Genomic DNA, 24,624 nt, shown 5'->3' on the forward strand with positions numbered 1-24,624 from the left:
CTGTTAACTTATTTTGCTTTCGAGGACACTTATTCCACCTTTGTCATCAAGCACTCTTTTCTTTCCCTCTTCCAATTGACAGATAAACAGGATTGCCAGACAACATTAGATGAAGGTTTTGTTTTTTTCATTTGCCTAAATGATTGATGACATTGCTAGCAAGGGACACAGGCAACCGAAAGATTATGCCTCGTAGATTAAAGAGAATACAATTCCATATGAAATAGAATCCAGGATCACATATATCATATTCCGTGATATTAGAACAGCAACGAGACCTAAGGAGAATAATAAAAATAAATGAATAAAGTTAGAGAAATTTGTTTGGATGAGCTTCCCGGTTCATCCCTTACATTTTTAATATATGTTTAATAATTTATTTTCCGATTGTCAATTTCTAAGTAATAAAAAGCCATTTGACATGATAAATGAAAAACGTGGAAACAATAGAGAAAATATGTGCTTTAAAAGTAGAATCCCGATTATGAGAGAATAAGCTTCTATGTTTTAGTGCAGAGTAGGGATGGCCATTTCCGGAAAAAGAGTTTTCCGGTTTCCGGAAATCACATTTTCCGTTTTCCGTTTTTCCGGAAAATTTTCCGTTTTCCGATTTTCCGGAAAATTTTCCGTTTTCCGATTTTCCGGAAAATTTTCCGTTTCCGTTTTTCCGGAAAATTTTCCGTTTTCCGATTTTCCGGAAAATTTTCCGTTTTCCGATTTTCCGGAAAATTTTCCGTTTCCGTTTTTCCGAAAAATTTTCCGTTTTCCGATTTTCCGGAAAATTTTCCGTTCCGTTTTTCCGGAAAATTTTCCGTTTTCCGTTTTTCCGGAAAATTTTCCGTCTTCCGTTTTCCGGAAAATTTTCCGTCTTCCGTTTTTCCGGAAAATTTTCCGTCTTCCGATTTTCCGGAAAATTTTCCGTTTCAGTTTTTCCGGAAAATTTTCCGTCTTTCTAATTTTCCAGTTTCCGGAAGAATTATATTCCGTTTTCCCTGAAAATGTAGTCATCCCTAGTCTGTAGGAAGTTTAACCTTTTAAAGAGTTCTGGTATATTTATATACCATGGCGTACTATCGTCTTTGACCGCTTATTTAGGTTCTATAACAGGTATTTAAGCCGGGATTTTTTTTTTATTTTTCAAGTCAAGGATGGACCAAAGAACACCGCAGATGTGTTTTGGAACCGGATAGTCAACTTGGCGGCGCCAAGTGTTGCGAAGGGACGTGACTTTTTTCTTAAGGAAAATTTCAAAACTTTTTCACGCCTTTAGTTTTCAAGATATCAGATTGAAACTTGCATAAGGATTATGTGTAGACCTATCTTTGGGTATTTATCAATTTTTTTAGATCCCTACGTGAAACCGGGGACGGGCCCGAGGGGCGCAAGTGTTACGAAGGGGTGATTTTTTCAGAAAAATTCCGTTTTTTTTTTTCGATTTTCCGGTTAAGGTTTATGATACCGACACGTGGTACCGTTGGTAAGTATGCTCTATCGTGAGAAAAACGAGGTATGAACCATGATCCTACGATAAATAGTAAGGAAGCAGTAGCTGTTTGAGTGAAAGTCTAAAATTTTCGACATCCTTAAAGGGTTAAATTTCTTGCAATCTGACGTCTTTGTTACATTTCTATCTGATAATTCATTGTTAAGAGCTCTTCTTTGTTCTATCAATCTCTCAAGCATTTCATGTATGCTGTTCCACCGAGTTTTAACTTGCTGTATAAGGAAATGTACTTCCAATCCTAATAACCTTTACTGTTTTTCCAGTTCTGACGTTGCCAACGTACTATATTTAAAGTGGGAAACAATCCGACTAACAACACTTAACATTTTCTCGATTTTCTCTATTGCAAGTCCCTTAATTATAGAGAGTTTAGGGTCTGAGCAAAACAACATATGCTTGCATACGGAAGTTCTCGTACCGCACTTGTGATATTACTAGCATTGTCATAGACAATTGCATGTATTTTATCTAAAATATTCCACTACTCTGCAACATGGGCTAAGTACTGAGTTAGGTTTACCCTTGTGTGCCTCACTTCTATTTCAATTATTTGAAGGACTGAACTTATTGAACTTAGATGAAAGCATATAGTGGGTTGTGATTGTAATATAACTTTCCGTAGCCTGCGAAGCCCAGCTATCTGTTGTCAAATCAATCGATTCCGCAGCCACACTTCTCCTTAGAAAACAAGGCCTCAATACGGCGAGTTACGTATTGGATGGTGAGTGGTAACTTGGTTCTACTTCATTCATAAATTCAAGAAACCGAATTGCTTCAACGAAAGACAAAGGAAGAAGAATCCTTTGGTACCGTATTACTTATTTTACTATCAAGTACCTCTGGTCTTGCGGAAGAACAAGGTTTAGGGTCTCTGAGATCAGACAGAATTCTTTTCTGTTTCTTACGTACTACTGTTCCCTTATTTGTAAAACATTTTTTCTGGGATCTTTCTGTTACTTTAGATGCATTTGAGCGTGCGCCAGGTGAAGCGATAATCTGAGATATAGAAGTAGCAGCACCTAGATTATCATCTAACTAACTAACTAACTAACTCTATGGCCAATGGAACCCGGAGGTTCAGTGCCGCGTTCACAAAAGCTCTCCACTGACTTCTATCCTTAGCTAATTGCATCCAGTTTCTACTTTGTATTCCTATCTCTGCGAGATCCATCTTAATATTATCCTCCCATCTGCGCCTAGGTCTTCCTAATGGTCTACCAGTCAAGACTTTGAAAGCGTTCCTACTTTCTTCCATTCTAGCTACATGACCTGCCCACCTAAGCCTCCTAGACTTGACGACCCTAACAATGTTGGGTAAACCGTATAAACTATGTAGTTCCTCGTTATGAAGCTTCCGCCATTCCCCATTCTCGTTCCTCTTGGGTCCGAATATTCTTCTCAGGATCTTGTTCTCAAATACTTTCAGTCTATGTTCTTCCCTCAGAGTAAGCGACCATGTTTCGCAACCATACAGAACAACAGGCATGATTATCGTTTTATATATTTTAAGCTTCAAATTCCTCGACAGAATTCGCGACGACAAGAGATTTTGAACCGAATAGTAACACGAATTCCCTGCTTTTAGTCGACATTTAATTTCTTCGTGAATATGATTTTCGTCTGTTAATATTGATCCTAAATATTTGAAAGTATCCACTTTATCAAAAGTATTATTTAATATTTTAACGCCTCCACAATTATCATCTACGTTTATGAAATAATAATAATAATAATAATAATAATAATAATAATAATAATAAAACACTTTGATTGCATTAGGAGTTCACAATTTAGTAACAAAACATGAATGTAGAATAATAAGTAGAGCAACCCACATTATGCTTTATTTTTTTCAAAATTATGCTTTATTATTAATTTCAATCATTGTTTTACATCAATCGTGTATAACGTATAATATTTACTATACATTAAATATTCTAAATATCTTGATCTATTTATTAATATTTTATGCAACCAGTTTCTTTCATATTTAATGAACTTTCTACCTAATGCACTGTAAAGAGAGGCTTTACTCGAGTCAGTTTTTTTTTTTTTTTAATCACTTGTGTGCGCCTTAGAGGTGCATATATACAGAAAGGGAAAGTAAAAGATGCCACCAATAAGTACAGAAAGTGCTCAACTTGAAGAGGTACACATAACATTATAGTGTGGAGTTCTTGTGTACTATTCATTGTTGGAAGTTTTCTTCTTTTTGTCCTTTATTCTTTTCTCCACGTCAAAAGATTAGACCAAAAAGTTTACAAAAATAAAAATAAGCTTTTCATTGTTGCATTGTTATGTTCTCAATGATTTTGCACTGTAAATATTGTTTCTTAAAAATATTAATACAATATGTTAAACTTGAAGTTAAAGAGATTTTTTAAAGAATTGTGCTATATCTTTTAAATTATGTTTTATGCTTTATTTTCTAAAATTATGCTTTTAAAATTAGTTTCTTCTGGACCCTTAGACAGCCACAACCATGTTCAAGGTACCAACCATATGTGTAAATGGCTATTATGCTTTTTATGCTTTTGAGTTGCTCTAATAATAAGTAAAACTTTCAAATGCATACAGAATCATAGATAATAAGTCAGCATTGAGAATTGAATTGATGTATCGATAACTAGGTGGAATCGTCCTTCAGTTTAAGAGGAAGTAGCGGAAAAAGTTACGAAGAGAATTATGTGGAATAGATCATTATATGAATAGCTAGCGCTAGTTTCAAGTAGTGCTACATACTATGGTATTTATCTCAATAGTACCGGTATTTGGAATTTGTGACGCTTATAGTTGCAAGATGGTAACACTAGGGTAAAGTGTAAAATTGAATTACATCAGTAGAATTGAATTTATCTTAGGGTTAAAAAGTCTATGGCACAGGTCGGATGTAACTGAGTAATAAACTTACAGAAAAAAAAAAAAACATCGGGACGATAGGGTGCTCGAATTGAACATCGGCCTTCTGAATGTTAATCCGATGTTCTAACGCCTGAGCTCAGTTGGAATACGTAGTGTACTCCCGCCAATACTACTGCGTGTGGATTCTATAGAATCAATCTAGGGCGCCAATTTCTCTGTAACTTTGGGGATCCATTCAGATGCAGAAGGTATATATGAGGGTTTTAAGACAAAACTGAATTCAAATTGTGCAAAATATTGTATATTTATAAATAGAATGCGGTGGCCACATGAACTTTGAGGGGGCTGCCCTCGGTCCCCCAGGATCTGTGACCTTGACAGATCACCGTGATCACGATAAGCAATGAAGAAATGGTTGGAATATAAACATACCAGTTGTATCAATAACACACTGCCAGCTCTACTGCCAGAGTTTTGCTCTCAGGTACACGCATAATCGGGGATTCCCCGAAACACACGCATGATGGGAATTTCCCGGTGCAAACGAATGATCTGCAAGCCCTCACGCAAACAAAAAAAGTACATGATTAAGCAAGTGTACAAATAGATGTAGGAGGAAGGAATGTTTCGTCGCTGATTTACTCGATCTTTTCTCTCCTGTCCAATGTTAAGTTTGAGTTGCCTTTCTTTAGCACTAGATGGTGAAGAGCATTGCCTCATTTACAGGTTGTTTTCGCGTAGCATTTTTCGTTATATTTCTTAATGTAAGACGACCAATGTCACTATTCCAAGTGAACATTTTCATTTTCCGGAAAATTTCCGTTTCCGTTTTTCCGAAAAAATTTCCATTTCCGTTTTTCCGGAAAATTTTCCGATTTTCCGGAAAATTTTCCGTTTCTGTTTTTCCGGAAAATTTTCCGTTTCCGATTTTCCGGAAAATTTTCCGCCTTCCGATTTTCCGGAAAATTTTCCGTTTCCGATTTTCCGGAAAATTTTCCGTTTTCCGATTTTCCGGAAAATTTTCCGTTTTCCGATTTTCCGGAAAATTTTCCGTTTTCAATTTTCCGGTTTCCGGAAAAAATATTTTCCGTTTTCCGTTTTTCCGGAAAATGTGGCCATCCCTAGTGCAGAGATCTCCAGTGTTCTTTGACTAACAACAGAACACACTTGACTGAACGTCCATCACAACGCGACACTTGCTTGCTTTTTTTATTAAGGAAAATATAATAGTCTAAGCCAGGGTTTCTCAAACTTCTGCATTCATGGAACCCTTTCACGTAAAAAAAAAAAAAAAAAAAAAAAAAGGTAGCGGAACCCACGAAAATAGTATAAAAGTATTCGACAGCACACAGGCTGACTGCGAAGGTAATTTGAGGGTACTGGTTCCAGGAGGCCATAAATTTCTTCTTACCTTTGGCTCGATTATGGATAGTCATGTCACATTTTTGTCGCGATATTTTGCTTCTCCCGAAAATGAACCAATGGGAACCGAGCACCATATGTCATGTCCATGGTCTCACAGTAATTTGTGACAATGAGCATCATATATGATGCTCAAGAACCTGAATAGATTAGCAATTTGTGATATCAAGCATGAGCATCATATATGGTGCTCATGGCCCCACAGAGAAATAAGGTGAGCACCACATATGATCTTCATGGCAGTCAACCTGTTAAACTGTTTTATGTGCACATGAAAATCAAGGTTTTCATAAACACTTCAAAAATAATAAATTACTGTAAATATGAAATTTTATATGCACACAAGAAATTAGGTTTTCATAAACTCTTCAAAATATTAAATTACTGTAAATATGATAACTTTTAAACTGTTTTACATGCACACGAGAATCTAGTTTTTCATAAACACTTAAATATTAAATTACTGTAAAAATGATTATATTTATAGCAATTTAATATTTTGAAGTGTTCATGAAAACCTGATATTGTATCTGAAAGTGACATGAAACCTAATGTGAAATGAGAACCATTTTTTATACAAAACATATCACGTGTACTGAGACTTCAGTGGGAGGAGTGGGCTTGCAGAGTTCTTTAATGTCAGGTTTTATGGGGGAAAGCTGCAGTCTAATCTAGTTCCGCATCCAGTCTTTTTCGGTATTTGCTTTTGGTGGGCGCATACACAGAAAATCCAGTTTTATTAAGTACTTGCAAAAGGAACTAGCGAATCCATAGCTTTCTTCGATAACCCCGAGTATTCTTTCCTCAACTGGCTCCAAAAGTCTATCAACGGCAGCTTATTGAAGTGGAGTTCAGGGTATGAAAGTGATGTTAAGTCTATTAGCTTCTCGTATTCGATAAGTTAGGCGAGGATACTTTCCTTAGGTGATGTTGATGATATTCACTTTCTTTTTCTGTAAAATACTGATTTACAGTGTGCTGTAAATTCTCCAAGTGTTCAATAAATTCTTTATTAATGTCATTGAATTCCCCAAGATTCCCTTCGTTCTCCTCAAGGAAATCTTTCAATGTAGAAGAAACAACCTGTTCACACTCAGTGATATTTCTGCTCCAGAACTGTAACTTGCTTTCAAAAGCCGTGATTTTGTCCTCTGCTGTAAATATATTTGCGTTCTTTTCTTGAAGGAACAGATTGACCTCATTCATTTTCATGAATATGTCAGCTAGGTAGGCAAGCCTAAACAACCACTGTTGATCACTCAAACGTTCTTCCAGCTCGAAGTAGTGATTGATGAAGAAAACTATTACCTCATTTCTTAGTTCAAAGAATCTGTTTAAAGCTTTTCCGCGAGAAAGCCATCTGACTTCTGTACAGAAGAAGGGATTGATGAAGGCTTCCTGTATCTCCCAAAGAATTTGAAAAGCCTTCCATTTAGTGCTCTTGACTTGATAAAATTGATGATTGTGACTGCTTCATCAAGGACGTTTTTGAGGGGTTGTGGCATTTTCTTTATGGCCAGTGCTTTGTGATGCAATATACAACAAGTACTTTTGGAATTTTTCGCAACTTCCTTTATGCGTGTAACAGCTCCAACTCTTTTTCCCACCATTACCTTTGTACCATCAGTGCAAACATCAACGCAATTGTCCCATGGTATCTGATTTTCTTTTAAATACCCGATAATAATTCTAAAAATTTCTGACCAAGGTATATTAAATGGGATATGTTTATATAATAGCATATCTTCTTCCACAGTTTCTTCATAATGGTAACGTACTAGCACAAGCAGAACAACCAGACCTGCTACATCGGTTGACTCATCTATTTGTAGTACAAAGGGAGATGACTTTAGCCGACGACGGTTCAACTCTTCCTTTATGCACCCCGCCATATCTTCAACACGACGAGCGACTGTGTCATTTGAAAGTGGCACTAAAGAGTTTTGTTTACCCGATTTTTTATTTATCATACAGTTAACAATGTCAATCGGGCAAAGTTTTATCAGCTCGGCTATGTGGGCCTCGCCTGCCGGTGCTAATCTATAACTTACAATGAAAGATGCTTCTGTAACATTTTCATTCAAACTAAATGGACAATGAAAGATCCTTCTGTTGCATTTTCATTCATACTAAATGACGTCTGAACTAAGCTCTTTTGTGAACTTAAAAACTCACGATGTTTTCTCTCAAAGAAAGCAACATTTTTGTTTTGAAACTGAGGAGGATTGGTTTCAAAATGACGCCGTAATTTTGTAGGAGCCCATGGAACTGTTAAGTAAAACTGTACCATATATTACACATTGACGGCCGCTTTGAGTATCCATGAAGCTCATGACTAAATAACGGTCGGAAAGAAGTTTTGTCATTTTCGATTTTTTTCAAAAAAATTAAATTGTATTCTGGTTGAAACTTCCAAAAACAAATTCTGAAGGACACAAAATTCAAACCAATTTTTAGATGAAATAGAGACTCGCGAATTTTTTATTCTCTTCCTTGAGGTCGGTTTATATGGAACCCCTAGGAACTCCTTGCGGAACCCCTGGGTTCCGCGGAACACACTTTGAGGAACTCTGGTCTAAGCCAACAAGTTTCTATAAAGTAGCGATAGACAGCGATGTAAAGTTTAGAAGTTATTAATGTTCAAAGGTGGGAAATTACCTTGATACTAACCCAGTTCTCTCTTTGTTCCAGGTGATCTAAAATGGGTCTGACACGTGAACAGAAGATCGAAATCATCCTTATATAAGGGGAACGCAGCTACCGAACAATAGCAGCTGACCATAACAGACGGCACCCAGACAGAGAACCGGTATCGCACAGCACAGTAGCTCACGTGATCACCAAATTCCGGGAGACGGGCTCTGTTCAAGATAGGGCACGTAGTGGGCGACCAAAGGCTGTCACCAATGAGGAAACTGCAACGGCGGTTGTTGCGTCGTTTGTGAAAAGTCCTAAGCGAAGTACCCGTCATGTGTCCCTAGCATGTGCAATAAGCCAATCCTCCGTTGTCCGAATATTGAACGCCGATCAGTGGCATCCGTACAAGCTGCACATGCAACATAAACTGAACGAGGATGACCCTGATCGCCGGTTGGAGTTCTGCATGTGGGCTACTGAACAACACGAACTGGATCCTGCGTTTGCCAAGGGCATACTGTTCAGCGACGAGGCGTATTTCACTTTGAACGTGGAGGTTAATCGACATAATTGTCGATACTGGTGTGACACAAATACGAACTGGGTTGACCCGAGTCGAAAACATAGTCCAGCGAAGGTGATGGTGTGGTGTGGCATATGGGACACCCGCATCATTGGGCCATTTTTCATTTACAACACCTTAACTGCACCACAGTATCTGATAATGCTGCAGGACCTTGTGTTCCCAGCCACACTGAACGCTGACGGCATTTTCCCATCTTATTTTCAGCACGATGAAGCCCCTCCACACTATGGACTTGGTGTCCGTGAATGGTTGGATGAACAACTTCCAGGGAAGTGGATTGGTCGCCGTGGTCCTGTGGAGTGGCCGCCCAGATCCCCTGACTTAACGCCCCTTGATTTTTATCTATGGGGACAACTTAAGCAGATAGTGTATGCTGAGACAATCTGTGATTTGAGACACCTGGAGGAACGCATCCAACAAGCCTGTGACCAAATTTCAGGGGACATTCTCCTCCGTGTGCAGTCAGAGTGGTTGCGGCGACTACAGTTGTGCATTGCAGGGGATGGACAACACGTAGAACATGTGTTGTAGCATTCAGTATCAAGGTAATTTCCCACCTTTGAACATTAATAACTTCTAAACTATACAAGATAGAAAAAACAAATTACACCACTAAATTTCTGAGCTCAAGCTAGTGTTATTTGATGTGTCATACATTCCCCTTCCCATTTAAAAAAAATTGACTTGAATCCAAAAGGGCGGGTTTTAAGATGGCGGCCATGAACGACATACACTCCAAAAGTTGCGGCCCCTCATCAAACCTCTGTTTCTATCATCACTTTTTACTTTCCCCGTCGATTTTCAAACTTATGCAGGTGTCCAAGGACTTTTGACTCACCCTGACCAAAATTCACTGACTTATTACAAAATTGACTGACCATAAACGGATATGGAAATAATAATTGCTCCTGCCTATATTAATCATAGATATAGCATATATGCGGAATACTTAAGAATCAAAATTGGTACCGAATCTATACATCCATATGTATCGAAGCGTTTCTGTAAAAGTCGATTCCCCTTTTAGTAATAATAGTAATAATAATAATAATAATAATAATAATAATAATAATAATAATAATAATAATAAGAAGAAGAAGAAGAAGAAGAAGAAGAAGAAAACCCTTATGACGATAACTTCCAAATAAAATGATAGATGTTGTTTCTCGCATGAAAGTAAAGGAAATTACTACAAATGGATCTAGACCTATGCATGTGAAAGTTGGGATGAAACAGACATTTGAGTTGAGGAATGAAACTTATTTTTGATAGTAACACATTCATACAACTTTTGTTGGAGGCTGTCGATAAAATTATGTTATTATCACCGTCTTTATACCGACAAATATAAGAAAGTTTTAGCATTTCTTATTAAATTTTGTTGTTTCTCAGGCCGTGTCCAAAAGTGCATAGTGCACACTTCGAGGATGCACACTCGAAGTCTACAAATCGAGTGCACACTAAATAGTGTACACTTCGTAAAATTAGCTTTTGATCAGCACTTGCTTACAGCGCCTCGTTGTGGTGGAATATGGAACATTGATGACAAAAGAAGGGAGAATTTCGCGTACTAGAAAAAATTAGCATGCTTTTTTTTCTTTAGATGAATGACTTTCCAGTTATATTAAAGATAAATAAACCGTACAGATTGACTATATGGAGTAACCATAAAATGATTTAAGAGTTTTTTTCATGTATGCCAACAGCTTCAGCTTTGCCGTGCCTGCAAATATTTGTCATTTTGGGTATTTCACGCGCAGATTAACAAGAGCGGAGCATAAATGCAATACATATATAATATATGTGTGCGTTGTCTTATGTGCACAATAAACTCGTAACAACATAAAAAACACTAAACTATTGGCGATATTCTACTTTATTAGGCATGCTTGCGGAGGGAATATTTAATAATCTCCCGAAAGAAGAGTAGCACTGGTGATTAGGGCGCTGAAGACACTTTTGCGAATTAGTTTAGGAATTTTATTGCAACTGAAAGTAGGCAACGTGCAAGAGCGTTAGGACACCGAGGAGAGCGGTATTTACAATAATGTGGCACAAAACTACTTTGGGAGAGGGTTGATACTGATTATAATTGCTTCCTGTACGGTAGATTTCACAACAATGACAGTATAATTGTTGTAGTTCTACTGTATTCTTTCAGTTCAGGCATACTGATTGAACTCTTTCTACCATATTGCGCTAATATTGAAGTTCCTTAGATGTTATTCTTTCACTGTGAATTTATTGATTTTACCTGGAAATCATCGAAATTGTGTCTCCGTATTCTTAATCTACAGCAAAAGTTAACACATAGAAGGATGACAAGGAAAGAAATGGTAAAGTTGAACAACATGAGGACCAAAATTACAGAAAAAAGCTATTATGTCGCTATGAAATACCAATTTATAAGGATAATGCATACTCAAGGCGAATAACCCTAATGAAAGTAGTATGGTAAAAATAACAAAAAAAAAAAAAAGTGAGATTACTATCTTATAAGCCTGCTTGAATGGAGTTCTGTATATTGTATACACTTCAACATTTACGTGCATTTTACTACGCTTTCGGCGCCCTACATCTCTCTTGAAATATACTCTCCTACATGCTTCCCACTGCGAAAATGGTTATTCAGTAACGAAACAAATCCTCTCGTCCAAATATAAACGTAAAATAAACTACTAAAAATATAATAAGTATTTTATGAAAATTAAGAGACGGTTTTATGAAAAAATACAGTATGTAATGTAATGGCTCTCATTGTTCAACTATACGGAAGAAATTATTGTTCATAATCTTTTAATACTGGGTACAGTAATGGGATTATATGAATTAAGAGGAAGGCGAGTCTTTACTTTGGACATTTCTTTCAATGAATCGTTCAATGAACCGATTCGTAACGAAGACGGAAAAGAAAGTGCTCTGCGGGGTTCCAACCAGCCATCACTCGCTAACACTCGCTCGTCAATATTATGTGAAGTAAATATTATACTTTGGTACAAAAAGGAACCAACCTACCTTATATACAGTATATGGGTGAAGAGGCAAGTTGTTAAAACCGGAACCAAGAGATCAAATCGCTAAATCGAAGAATAAAAAAAATGAAATGGCCATAGTAAAGACTTACCAGGAGTAATTTGTGAAATCTTTGATAAATGTGGAGAAAGGAATTTTTGATCTGTATTTCACTTTTCGGTACCTGTCAAAAATACACAATGTATGGTAATTGGTATATTACAGTCTCTCTCAAGTGCAAGGAAATATGGTATCGTTGAAAGGAATTCGTTTAGAATCAAAACTATAAAATTAGGCTTATGTGTCTATGAATTAACCTTTGCGGCTGCGGCTGTAGCTGTAGCTATAGAGAAATGAATAATCTATGTATACTATGCTAGAACTTAATATATTCATACACCATTAAAATTTGTCATTTACGTGCAAATAGCCGCATTACCGATAGTGCAACTATTTCAATTAAGCTACATAAACCATGTAATATTTAAGCACAAATGTCTTTATAGCATTAATAAAGAAATTATTTGTTTGTTTTCCCTATACTATTTTAAATTCTATTGCATACTCAAAGAACATAACGTAAATACATTTGTTATTTGCGTAATATTTTTATATTCGACTTGTAAAATCACTAACTTGTATGTTTATCAAGTAAATTATTATAAAATCAGTCCACAAATATATTTACTTAAACAAAAATATTAAGAACATGCCTATTAAAATTTTATTAGGTCATTCTACGAGAAATCGCCATATTAAGCACACAAGTATACTAACGTAGTGTACATCCTCGCACACTACGCACTATGCACTCGCACACTTGTGAACTTGGACCTTTTGACGCACACTAGGTGACGTCACTTCCGGAAATAAGCGTACTTCAAATGTGCACTTGTATCTTTTGGACACGGCCTCAGATTCAAACCTCCTCAAAGGTAGTTTGAATATGACTAAAGTAACATGTTTACTTGAGCCTGTTTTTTTCAATTAAGAGGAATGATCCAAGAGAAAATACATTTTTTTACCACATATTTGCAGTCCACTGATTATGATTTTCAGTTGAAGACATACGGTACATTATCACGGCAAAGAATAGTTGTTATATTTATTTCCGATCTTGCAATAACTTAAAAGATGTTTAGTAATATGTATTCAAACGATGATAATAACAATCAAGTTCCAGATACATGTAGCATCAGTAAAAGGCAAATATAAAATAAAATAACAAATTATCAACAAAAATAAGTACATTAAAGAAAAGTTAGATGACAATATTTACAACTTAACTTTACACAATACGAATCGGAAAATTCTTTCAAGGGCAAAGGTGTGTATGGTAGGTGGACGTCTGTTGAACTCAGCAGGAATCTGTATGTGAGGGATCTTCGGATTATATTGCAAAACTAAGATTCGAAAGTTAGAAACGTCTCATATTAGTGAAATGCGAGTGACATTTTCTAAAGGCAGTAATGTTTAAACTTAGTGTACCTTTCTGGCATTTTGTGGCTAGAAAAATGCATCTTAACATAGTAAAACAGAATTCACCAACACAAGGAAGATGCGTTTTCCAAATGTACAATTCTGTATAAGGGACTAAATACGCGATCCTCAATGCTGAAATAAAAATTTTAATGTTAGGTGAAACTACAAGGAAAGAATACACTAAAAAACGAACAAGACAAGAAAAAGAAACATGGCTAGTTTTTGAAATGTAGATATGAAGGAGAAACGATAAAATTAGATGGATGGAAGGAAGAATCAAAGGGGAAAGTGTTGAGAATAGTAAGGGACAAAGATTTTAGATACATACAAGGGGCTGGTTGTGATTCTGTTTTGACGAGTGATTCTATTCTGATGGAATATATTTCAGAAGGGAAACAAGGGGAAGAGAAAGAGAGAGAGAGAAGAAAACCAAAATTTTTAGACGGTACTAAAATGGATATTTCTAACATCGAGCCTAAGAGAGTTTCTAAAAACCATAGTATATGGAAGCCTATAACGCTGCACCAGTGATAACAGAATACTTATGAGAATGATACACAAATATTTTTATTTATTTATTTATTTGAAAGTACACAGCCGTAAGCCTATAACATATCTTCTTAACTTAGGTTAGATAATTAATCATGACATGAACATTAAATAAAATAAAATAAAATATCATTGAGAAGAAATTAAAAAAGAAAGAAAACGGATAAACAAAGAGAAAAAGAGAGTGCATAAACTAGTCATAAGAAAAGAATATAAGCAAGTTGTTGACATACAGTAATAAATCATACTTGATCATTATACAGTATCTCATACAGAAGTTTAACAAATTTAACTCTTCTGTCTGAAAACAGGTCAATCCCATTACTCAACCTGTTATAGAGTCTGAGCATTCTTATTATAGGTGAATAGGTAGTTGAGTTTCTTGACTTAGGTATATAGAATATATTTTGATTTCTGAAAAATGAGATCTTGAAACATAGGAAAAGATATATTGCATCGAGGTTGAACTATCAATTCTATTTGACAATATACTTCTTTAAATAATAAATAATAATATTCTTCTGTCCTTTAAACGAAGTTGAAAAGCCAAAGCAAAAATGAAACTACCAAATAAGTTGTTGAACCGAACAGAAATGTTTCACAATACATATACCTCAGGAATTTGTTTTGAACAATTTCAAGTGATTGAATGTCTTTCTTAAAATGGGAGCTTCAAATTACTGATGCATATTCCAACTTACTCCGAACAAGAGTTACATATAACTTAATAATTACAGGTTGTTGAAAAAACGCGTATTCCTACTACGAAAGCTAATGTTCTATTGCTGGATTTATAATAGTATAATATATACGTGTCCTTGCTGAATTTATAATGATTACTAAATGTTAATTTGCAATCAAATATTACACCATGTAATATTCTCAATGTAATAATCTCAATTTGTAAGTTATTGATCTTGCGTACATAATTAAATAATTTACTTTTCCTTTAAAGATTACATTTTTATATACGTTCAGTTGTAGTTTATTAAATGCAGACCAAGCTGTATTTTTATTCAAGTTTTGTTATAAATATTTACTACATTGTTCTACTGTATATGATCTATAAACTTTAAGTCTTCGGCAAATAACAAATAATTCTAATTTCTTGCCACTTTAGGCATATCATTGATTAGAACAAGGGACCAAGGCTAGAACCTTGAGAAACACCAGGTACATTTACAAACTGAGAGGAGATTTCGGAAATCTACATATTGATTTCTATTATGTAAATAAGACAAAAATTACATAATTAAATTTTTGAATTTATAAGTTTCTTTATTAATATTTCATGATCGATTTTGTCAAAAGTTTCATCGAAGGCGAAGGCGAAATTCAAAGAAGGCGAAGTCCACATTCTTTCAAAACCATTAAAAATCTCCTGTGTAAATTCCAACAAATTAGTTACTGTTGATCTATTTGGCATAAAGCCTTGTTCATTTGGTGTAATGCAAGTTTTCACGTGATTGAATAACTTGTCGTATAATATATAGCCTATTTGTATACCTTACATATTGAATTAATAATAGAAATAGGCCTATAATTAGTTATAACATTTGTGTACCTTATTTTAATATAGGAGTTTTTTTTTATTTTTGGGGAAAATATATTAGTTTTCAATGGGGAATAAATTTAACTTGTTCAGAAAAGAACTCTCCGCATGCGTTGACATTATACGAGGAATTCCATCTGGACCACAAGACTGTTTCGATTTAAGGTGACTTATAGCACCTTTAATCTCTTCCGAGGTAATAGACTCAAAATGTACAATATCAAGTTTATGAATCATATTCGGCAAGTCAATAAGAATATAATTTATTTTATGGCTGAAAGTCGTTTTACTATAAACCTAAGAAAAATGTATTGTAAAACTATTAGAAATATTGCCTTGGGAGAATTTCTCCCTATTTAAAGTATGCACTTGATCTCGTATGGTGTGTTATTGTTTAGTGTTTACAAATGACTAAAAATGTTTAATACTATCATTAACACTAGTTTGGAGTTGTTCTACATAATCACGAGCTCTGTATATACTTCTAAGTCTCTTTAAGTCCAACCTTAAGCTCTTGAACCTGTCGTCGTAGTACTTACAGAATTTACGCTAAGCCCATTTTTCTTAATTTTAATTGTTTGAATTATTTCTGTGGAAAACCATACCAGAACCAGTATATATATGAATATACAATCATTAAAACATTTATATAACGAAACATATAGAAATTCCAGCAGTGAATCAACATTTTCGACATCATGTATTGATAAAATTATGTTAACTGGCAATCCTGTTATTCAGTGAATAATGCAAAAGGTTGTCTGGTCATTACGTTATGTCTGTTTCTGATATTATAAGAAACGCTCTGCTCCATCCAGATGTTCAATGTTATTCTAATGTGATTCGCACAGACAATTGTTAACTGTCACTTGCAACACTCGCAGCCTCTATCACTAAGTGAGCCATCGTCTTCGTCTGTGACATGATTTCTTAATACAATATGAATGATTATGTGTCTGCTGGTATAATTGCTCATTCGTCATGAGTCTTCTTTACTGTCCAGTTTTCGCATAAACACACAACATACGAAAGGATTTTTAAATCTATGTATAGGCTATTTACTACATTCTAAAATATTCAATTTCCCGTGTGAATCTAAGAAGTATAAATATTTCAGTGTTGATTGTGACTTTACAAGATTTTTTTGTTTCAAATTTATTATTACAGTTGGAACTAAAACTCCAAAGTTGTTCTTAATCCTTTTAGAAATTAAGAAATAAATTACTACTTTAGAACTAAATTTATTAAGTGTTAATTCTTAAATTATTAACATTAATTCACCACGAATGCAGAGCCGATACACTCTGGCACCGGAGGCTATGTTTCCGGAATCTGTCTTTTTCCCACCCCTACTCCCCCAAAAGGGTCAAAACAACCAAATTTTTAGTTTAGAGTAGAGTAGAGGCTCCCAGGCTGCATACTGCTTCCGGTTTCAGCCATCTGACCTTAGGCGCTAATTCGAATTTACATGAATTATATAGCAATGAAGTACACAGAACTTATGGACATTTTTTGCTAACTTACGATGGTAACTTACGATATTCTGTGAGCCTTCCTTATTTGTAGGTTGTTCAAATATTTCTATTACAAATTCAAAATAAAGTAAGTCTTGAACGTAGCAGATTCTACCTCCAGCAATAATCCATATTGAACGAAAATATCCTATAGATGCTCATCAATGTAAAGCCCTTTTTTTTCTGTTGCAAACACGAATGAATAATATAATTTTCCGTGTAATTTTCTAGGAAGTTCATAATAATTGAGAGGATCTTCAGTTTTTCCCAGTTTTTCGTCTAAGCTTATGACATTACAATTTATTCGAACAAGTATTCATTTAGAAGGGGGATATATCTTTAAAAAAAATCATTAAGTTCTTTTTTTGTAAGTATTAAATAATTCGTAGAAAAGTTTTACTATTATTACTTTTTGCTCTAATAATATTTTGAAAAAAAAAAGTGAAAAACTGGAGGCGGGATTGATGAGATTGTGCAATGACTACCTCATAGGGAAATAGAAATGGTAAATTTACAATTCAATATTCAAGTTTCTTTGTGAAGCTTTTCATTCATTATTTATTTAATGTGGATTAGAAACTTAAGAATGCGTACGGATGCACAGTAGAAAGACATCTTGGTGAAACACAATGAGTATAATATTTTCAATCATAAATATGACGAGTCAGAAATTCTAACTTGATCATCTTTGACTTCTGACAGTATTCGTGCTGGCCAAAACATTTCTAGTACAACGTGGATTTGAATCTTTCATGAGTATCAGACTTTGGTTCTCTTCATTTTGCACGAAGTTGTGCCTCGGGTATCAAACCATGGTAAATATATATATTGTGGTGAGTTGATACTGCTTCTATAGTGGAAAGTAGAAGATGGTCACACAAACAAAAAGCAAAAATATTTGAATCATTGCGACGAGCTTTTCGCTAGAAACTTGAAGGGCGAAATAGTACATTGTTTCTTGTTTTCGGTAAGGCTCTTCAAACAAAGTATATTCATATTTTGTTTCATCTTCGTAACTTACGTCGTTTCCGAGATATGAACAATTTTTTATTTTCGAATTTTCAACAGTAACTTCGAAATTGGAAGGAATTTGAAGTTGATTTTCTGGTCAAAGTTATCTTAGAATATGAGGTACCTTTGGTATAAATATCACAGCAATCATTTTAGGAGCACTCTTCACCGTCTTATCCGGCTATACCCTTTGATGAAAATGTAGTGTCAAAAGCCAGGAAAGGAGTTCTTTTCTAGAGCCGAAATAAAACCGAAACTGCTAAAAAAAATTAACCAGTTACTGTTTTAACATTAATTGCTATAGAGCAAAAACAGTCATAGATAGAGAGATGCAATATTCCGCAATCCGTTAAGCGTCCCAAAAATACGTCACATATCTATCCTTAACTCTTTACTAAAACCGAAAGTAGGGGCACGGTGACTCAGTGGTAGAGCGCTTACCTTTGGTGCATGGGGCATTTGGTTCGATCCCTGGGCAAGTAAGTTTGAGGTGGACAACATATTGTCGGGGGATTCCCTCAAGGTACTCCTGTTTTCTCACACATTCTCATTCCACTAATTCTTCCATCAACATTCACTTGCCTTGATCATCCTCTCTTAACCACCTATTCAAACCGGAAGTGGCAGAAATCATCCGCTTCTGGTTTCAATGTTGATCGCCTTAGAATATAAATCGTGATAGTTTACGAGAAACGATTTCCCGTAATCAGTTAAGCGTCCCAAAATAGATTTAATCTCTACTCTATAATCTCTCTACTGAAGCCAGAAGTGGCAGAAAACAACCACTACCGGCTTTAACGTTGGCCGTTATCGAGTGAAGACGGTAACAGACAGCGAGAAGTGGTTTTCTGCAATCGATTAAGCGACTCAAAAATATATCTATCCCACTCTAATCACTCTATTAAAACTGCAAGTGGCAGAAAATTAACCACTTCCGGTTTTAACATTGGTCGCTATGGAGCAGAATAGTTATAGATACAGAGAAACTGCTTCCTGCAATCGATTAAGCGTCTCAACAATATATCTAATTTCCATCTTTAAGTCTCTGCTAAAGCCAGAAACGATAATAGATAGAGACAAGCGGTTTCCGGCAATACATCTCACTTTCCATCCTTAAGTCTCTTGGAATCGATTTGGCGTTCTAAGAATATGTACCATGTTCTCTTTTAACCCTCTATTCAAACCGAAACTGGCATAAATAAATCACTTCCAGTCTTAACATTGATTGATATGGAGTAAAAATTGTAACAGATAACGATAAGCGGTTTTCTGTAACCAATTTAGCATCCCATCAAGAATATATTTCATCTTCACTCTAATATATCTACTAAAACCGGATGTGGTGTAAATCCATTTCAAGTTCTGGTTTAAATAATAATTGAGAAAATATCACTCGATACAAACGAAACTTCTGCACGTAATGTACACGCGACATTGCTACTTGTTTAATATTGGAAATAGTTGTCTATTAGGAAGTTTATATGAAATATTTTAAGCTCATAGAAAAGTCGGTTGGTTGGGTTAGGATTTAGTTTCCCATTGAGAATTGAGGCAATATATGATACTTGTAACTACATGGGATCCGAACCACATGAGTTCCCACCATGAATTGATGCCTGGTCTCCTGCTCCAAAGATGCATATGTTAACTAGAAGGGAGCTCTCACATAGAAAAGTATTCAACAAACAGAGAGCGTGATGTGATCGTAACTTTGTATCAAAATAAAATGTAGTTTTAGTGGTTTTGTGTCTCATTCTTTATTCAAGTTAATATAGACTCCTCTTCCGTTAGTTGTAAGTTCGAATTTAATCAACTCAAGAAAGCAAATAAAAAGATGTATTAACTTTCAGGCACTAGTAAGACAGCTAGTCAACCAACACGACATCGCTGATACGTTGGGTTGCATAGCTTACCCCTGGAAGTAAAATCTGCAATGTCAGTTTAAAAACCAATAAAGACAGTAGGTTCTGGACTGAACATTTTGTCTCAAAATTATTGTATGTTGGGTAAAACTTTCTTAATAGTAGAATCTACTAGAGTAAAACAAAGAATGTATAAGAAAATCATTTAAAGAAATCTTAGAAAGGGAAAATTTCCATTATTTCCAAGCAAAAGTCAAATTTTATTTAAAAATCTGCCTCCCTTTCAAAAATCCTACTTTTTTGCATCTCTTCCCAGTGGGAGCTCATGTAGTTTGGTTCACGTCCCATATAGCGTCGTTTCTGAAAGGAATGCTAAACCCCAATCCGCCCATCTATCCATCTTCCATTTCTAATTTTTCGACAGCACTATTAATTCGTAAATCTGTTGCTAAGATATTCTTTATACACTCGTATCCCAATTCAATGGAACTTAGATTCTATATAAGATAATCTACTACGTACCATTCTCACACTTTTTTCATGCAATTGGATGTCCTTTTTTTCTCAATCGAATGTTTTTGCAGGAGTTCCCGGATGTTTCCGGACTCTATTACGAAGATCGTGTTAAGGAGCTAAGAAGCAGTGATAGGATCTATCCTCTCACAGATGTAACTGAAAACTTCAGGGAAAGAGTTTTGTTTTGAACATTCTAATACATTGCAGATGAGAGCAGAGACGCCCGCAGGATATTTTCCAAGGAGGGTTGGAGGAGGGGTGGCAAAAGACCAACAGAAGCGAAGTAGTGAATATATACTTCTTCATGCACATAGTACTTTATGTAAAACAATTATTGTATAAAATATTCTTTATCGAAGAAACGAACCTCTTTCAAAAATTAAGAGGAGGGCAATTGCCCCTCTTGCCCCCTGCTGCAGGCGCCCGTGGTTGAGAATTCTAGAGTATATTCGAGTATTCAGTATTACTCCTCTCACTTTTGCCCATTTTTTAATAAATAATTCTATTGCAACAAACAATATGACAATGTTGGATAAAAGACCAGTTAATACATACGAAATGTCATTTATGGAACTAATGTTTCCATGATCAGTCATATGTTGGGGAAAAAAATTGAGTGACCAACAACTATGACGTCATGACCTGCACACTGATTTTTCTGACCTATAGACCAATATCTGGTAATAATTTTTAGTTCATTCACTAGTATTTTGTTGATATTACCTGGATCAGTGTATAAATTTATGGTATTCTTTATTGTCTTTAAGTTGTTTACTACAATTCAAGAAAATAGTTAGAAGGTATAGTGAAGGCTCCTTTCCATGTGCATTAGATTACTCTCATAAAACCATTAATTACAATTCTGACTTCGAAAAGATCATTAGAGCGCTTGGTATTTATGAGGACTCTCTTTTGAGACAATCTTGTTTATTATTGTTGTTATTATCTGTTTATTTATATTGACATTAGAATGTTTTTTTTTTCTTCACAATCTAATTCTGATGTGAAACAAAGATATTTGTATGTCCTGGATCTGATGTCTTATAGAAGTACTTGTGACTTCCTCATTAGAGTATAAGTATTTATGTACGGTATATTCGGGGCCACTAACGGTAAGTTACTTTGACTTCTTTCCTCGTTAACATTGTGTGTGTATGTGAGCGAATCCTCTGTGAAGGAGGATATGGATGGGAACCTCCGCAATTGCACGACCTTCTGAACATAACCGAGACATGCTATCATGATGAGAAGAAGGAACTTGGAGATGGGAACAAGGGCTTTCTGTGACAGGATCTTCTCTTCAGCTTTTCTTTCTTTGTTTCACCTTGATCTTCCATCCGCTACTCCCATTCCCTCATCTCTTTCACTCTATCCTTGAACCTTCATTCTGTTTTTTCATTATTAATTATACTACAAGTTCGCGTAGTTTTAATTACCCATTGAAATGACATTTGTTTTACATGCTCTAATAAAGGAGGTGAAATCTATATTGTTCTTACTAAAAGTCACAATTCAACAAAAAGAAGAGTTCCGGTTCGGAGTAACTGAAACATAATTTAACATTCTGTGGGTATTTTGGATACTCAAATTGATCTGCTATTTCTATAGGAAGGAGAGCGGTTCTAGCAGCAAGTGTGGCGTAGTCCTTTATTCGAGCTCTGTTAAAGGTGAAATTATGTAGTGCTTGGTCTGTGCGAGTTGATCTTCGGTGATAAATGCACTAGCCAATTGCTCCGAATTCAAGCCTCTACATAATTCGAAGCCACAATAGTAAACAGCACACCTCGTCTTTAACAACCTCGGTAAAGCCGTAACGTAAATAAATTGATCGGTAAGGTTCGAGTTTCAATTAAATGTATCTTACTGTCATTTGTCCAAAAGGATTAAAGTAATGCCATGTTAGATTTCATGAATCCACAGACAAGCAGAGTAGAAGGAAGACTGCTAAATATAATCACTGTGGACTTTGTGGTGGGCAAACACGTGCTCGTGGGTTTTCTCGGGGTTCTCCCGTTTCCTCCCACTTTCTTCATTCCGCCGTTTCATTCATTTCTCATAATCACCGTCTCCTTTAGCCTAACCGGCATAACTGTGGGACGTAAAACTCAAAGATTTCATTTTTTCATTTCATAAATATAATCACTTTAAATACATCATTGTATAATAGGTTCAGAAAATAAATTATTCGCAAAATTATAATTTATCTTTCAGTTTTACGTTCTAGGTTATGCCGGCTAGGCTAAAGGAGACTGTAATGATGAGAAATGAATGCAATAGTGGAATTAATAAAGTGGAAGGAAACGGAGGAACCCTGAGAATACCCACGCATACGGTGTTTGTCCTCCTCAAAGTCCACTTGGCGAGAGTTGAAATCGAAGGAGAGATTCCATGCATCAGATGTGAACCTCTACCGCTGAGCCACTATGACCCCTTGCAAAATTATTAAATTTAGTGTTAGTTCATGTTTAAATTTTGTCGCATAATGTCCTTCATTTCCTTGTGCTTTTCTGTCCATAAACATTTGCAGTGGCACAGGTACAGAAAGTATTATTCTGTTCTTATATTTAATTTCCAAAGACGACAGCTAAGTTGTATAGCCTAATAGTAATAACATGGTTCTGGCAGAATTAGAAAGTACACCTAGAAGCACTATATTAACACTAATGCTAGATTTGGTTTGTATTTGTGGTTGTCTTGTCTGACTGATTTCATTTTGTTGTTGTTGTTAGTTTAACGTTATTTTTTAGCAACTAGACATGAAACGTGGACTTGCAGTTACCTTACATCTGAATCATATGTACTTCCATCAGAAAGGAAATTCGGGGTCCTCACAATGAAGAAGTACACCTATTCATTTAACCACAAGATATTCCCAATACAATATTGTATCAGCTTGCAATAAACTTAAAACTTTCAGTGATTTCAGTGCTTTAGATTCAAGAGTAGTCGGGTCATAATACGGAGTTTATATCCAAATCTTACAAAGTTAAGGCATATTCCTGATTTCTTACAGGTTGTCGGGATGTTTCTTACGTCCGCTATAGTTGTGAAGCAAACCTGTCTTAATGAACATAACCAGCACTAGAAATCCAAACCACCCAACACGAGGAGGTGGGATATCTGAATGTTAAACCAACAGAAATTTTAATACTTTGTCTGTTGTTGTATTTGATTCTTCTCTTGACTTGCAAATCCGTTAAGCTCTAAAACTATTATCGATAACAGGACACAACAGAAAACTAAATAATTAAGTTCAAACTGGTTGTTTTATTCATTATTTTGTTTCTGTGGAGATACATGAACAATTTAATGATAAAAATAAAACATTTTCATTTTGTATTATTGACTTGGCTTAACGATAGTGGTCAAATTAATGATAGAAATAGAAATAGTATATATATTTATGATTGTACAAATAAACGATCAAGTTTATCAGATGACAAAATTAATAGAGTGACCAAGCAGTCTTCTTTACAGCAAGGTACAAAAAACAAAGACAAAGAATCGTCATTTGAAGCATTGGATATAGTGTGACGGATATGACTAACCCTTCGTTAGGACCAATACGAGTATGTGTTGTAACACCATTAGGTGCAACTAAAAACAATGAAGTTTACATATAGTATGTATGTCACTATTAGAAGACATCAAAATACAATAGATACAATTTATTAAACAGTGTCGTCATTTGCATATGCAATACATACATTAATAATAAAAGACTATTCCAGCAGAATAAAAACTATCAATTGGATGGGATTAGCAACGAATGAACATTACAATGCCATAAAAGTTTATTTCTTTCATTTTCTCAAAAACTACGCATGATACTTTACCTTCAATAAAGACATTTTATTCATCTCGATAAGATGTAATGAATGATATCCTCGTATGTGTCGTTTTGGGGCAATATTGTTGTTAAACAACAAAATTTCAGACTTGATCAAAATTTTGGACTCTGCATACTGTCGTCTTACTTAGGTCTCAAATGAAAAGCTTGATTAGTGTATACTCTAAGATCAGTTTCATCCTCATAGGTGGTGTGATTATCATATAGCATAGGTTTTCTAGGTTTACAAACAGAAACATGTTTCCTATTGACTTTCTCAAAAACT

The sequence above is a fragment of the Thermobia domestica genome, chromosome 8, assembly GCF_964235325.1.
Source record: "Thermobia domestica chromosome 8, izTheDome1.hap1.1, whole genome shotgun sequence".
Lineage (NCBI taxonomy): Eukaryota > Metazoa > Arthropoda > Insecta > Zygentoma > Lepismatidae > Thermobia > Thermobia domestica.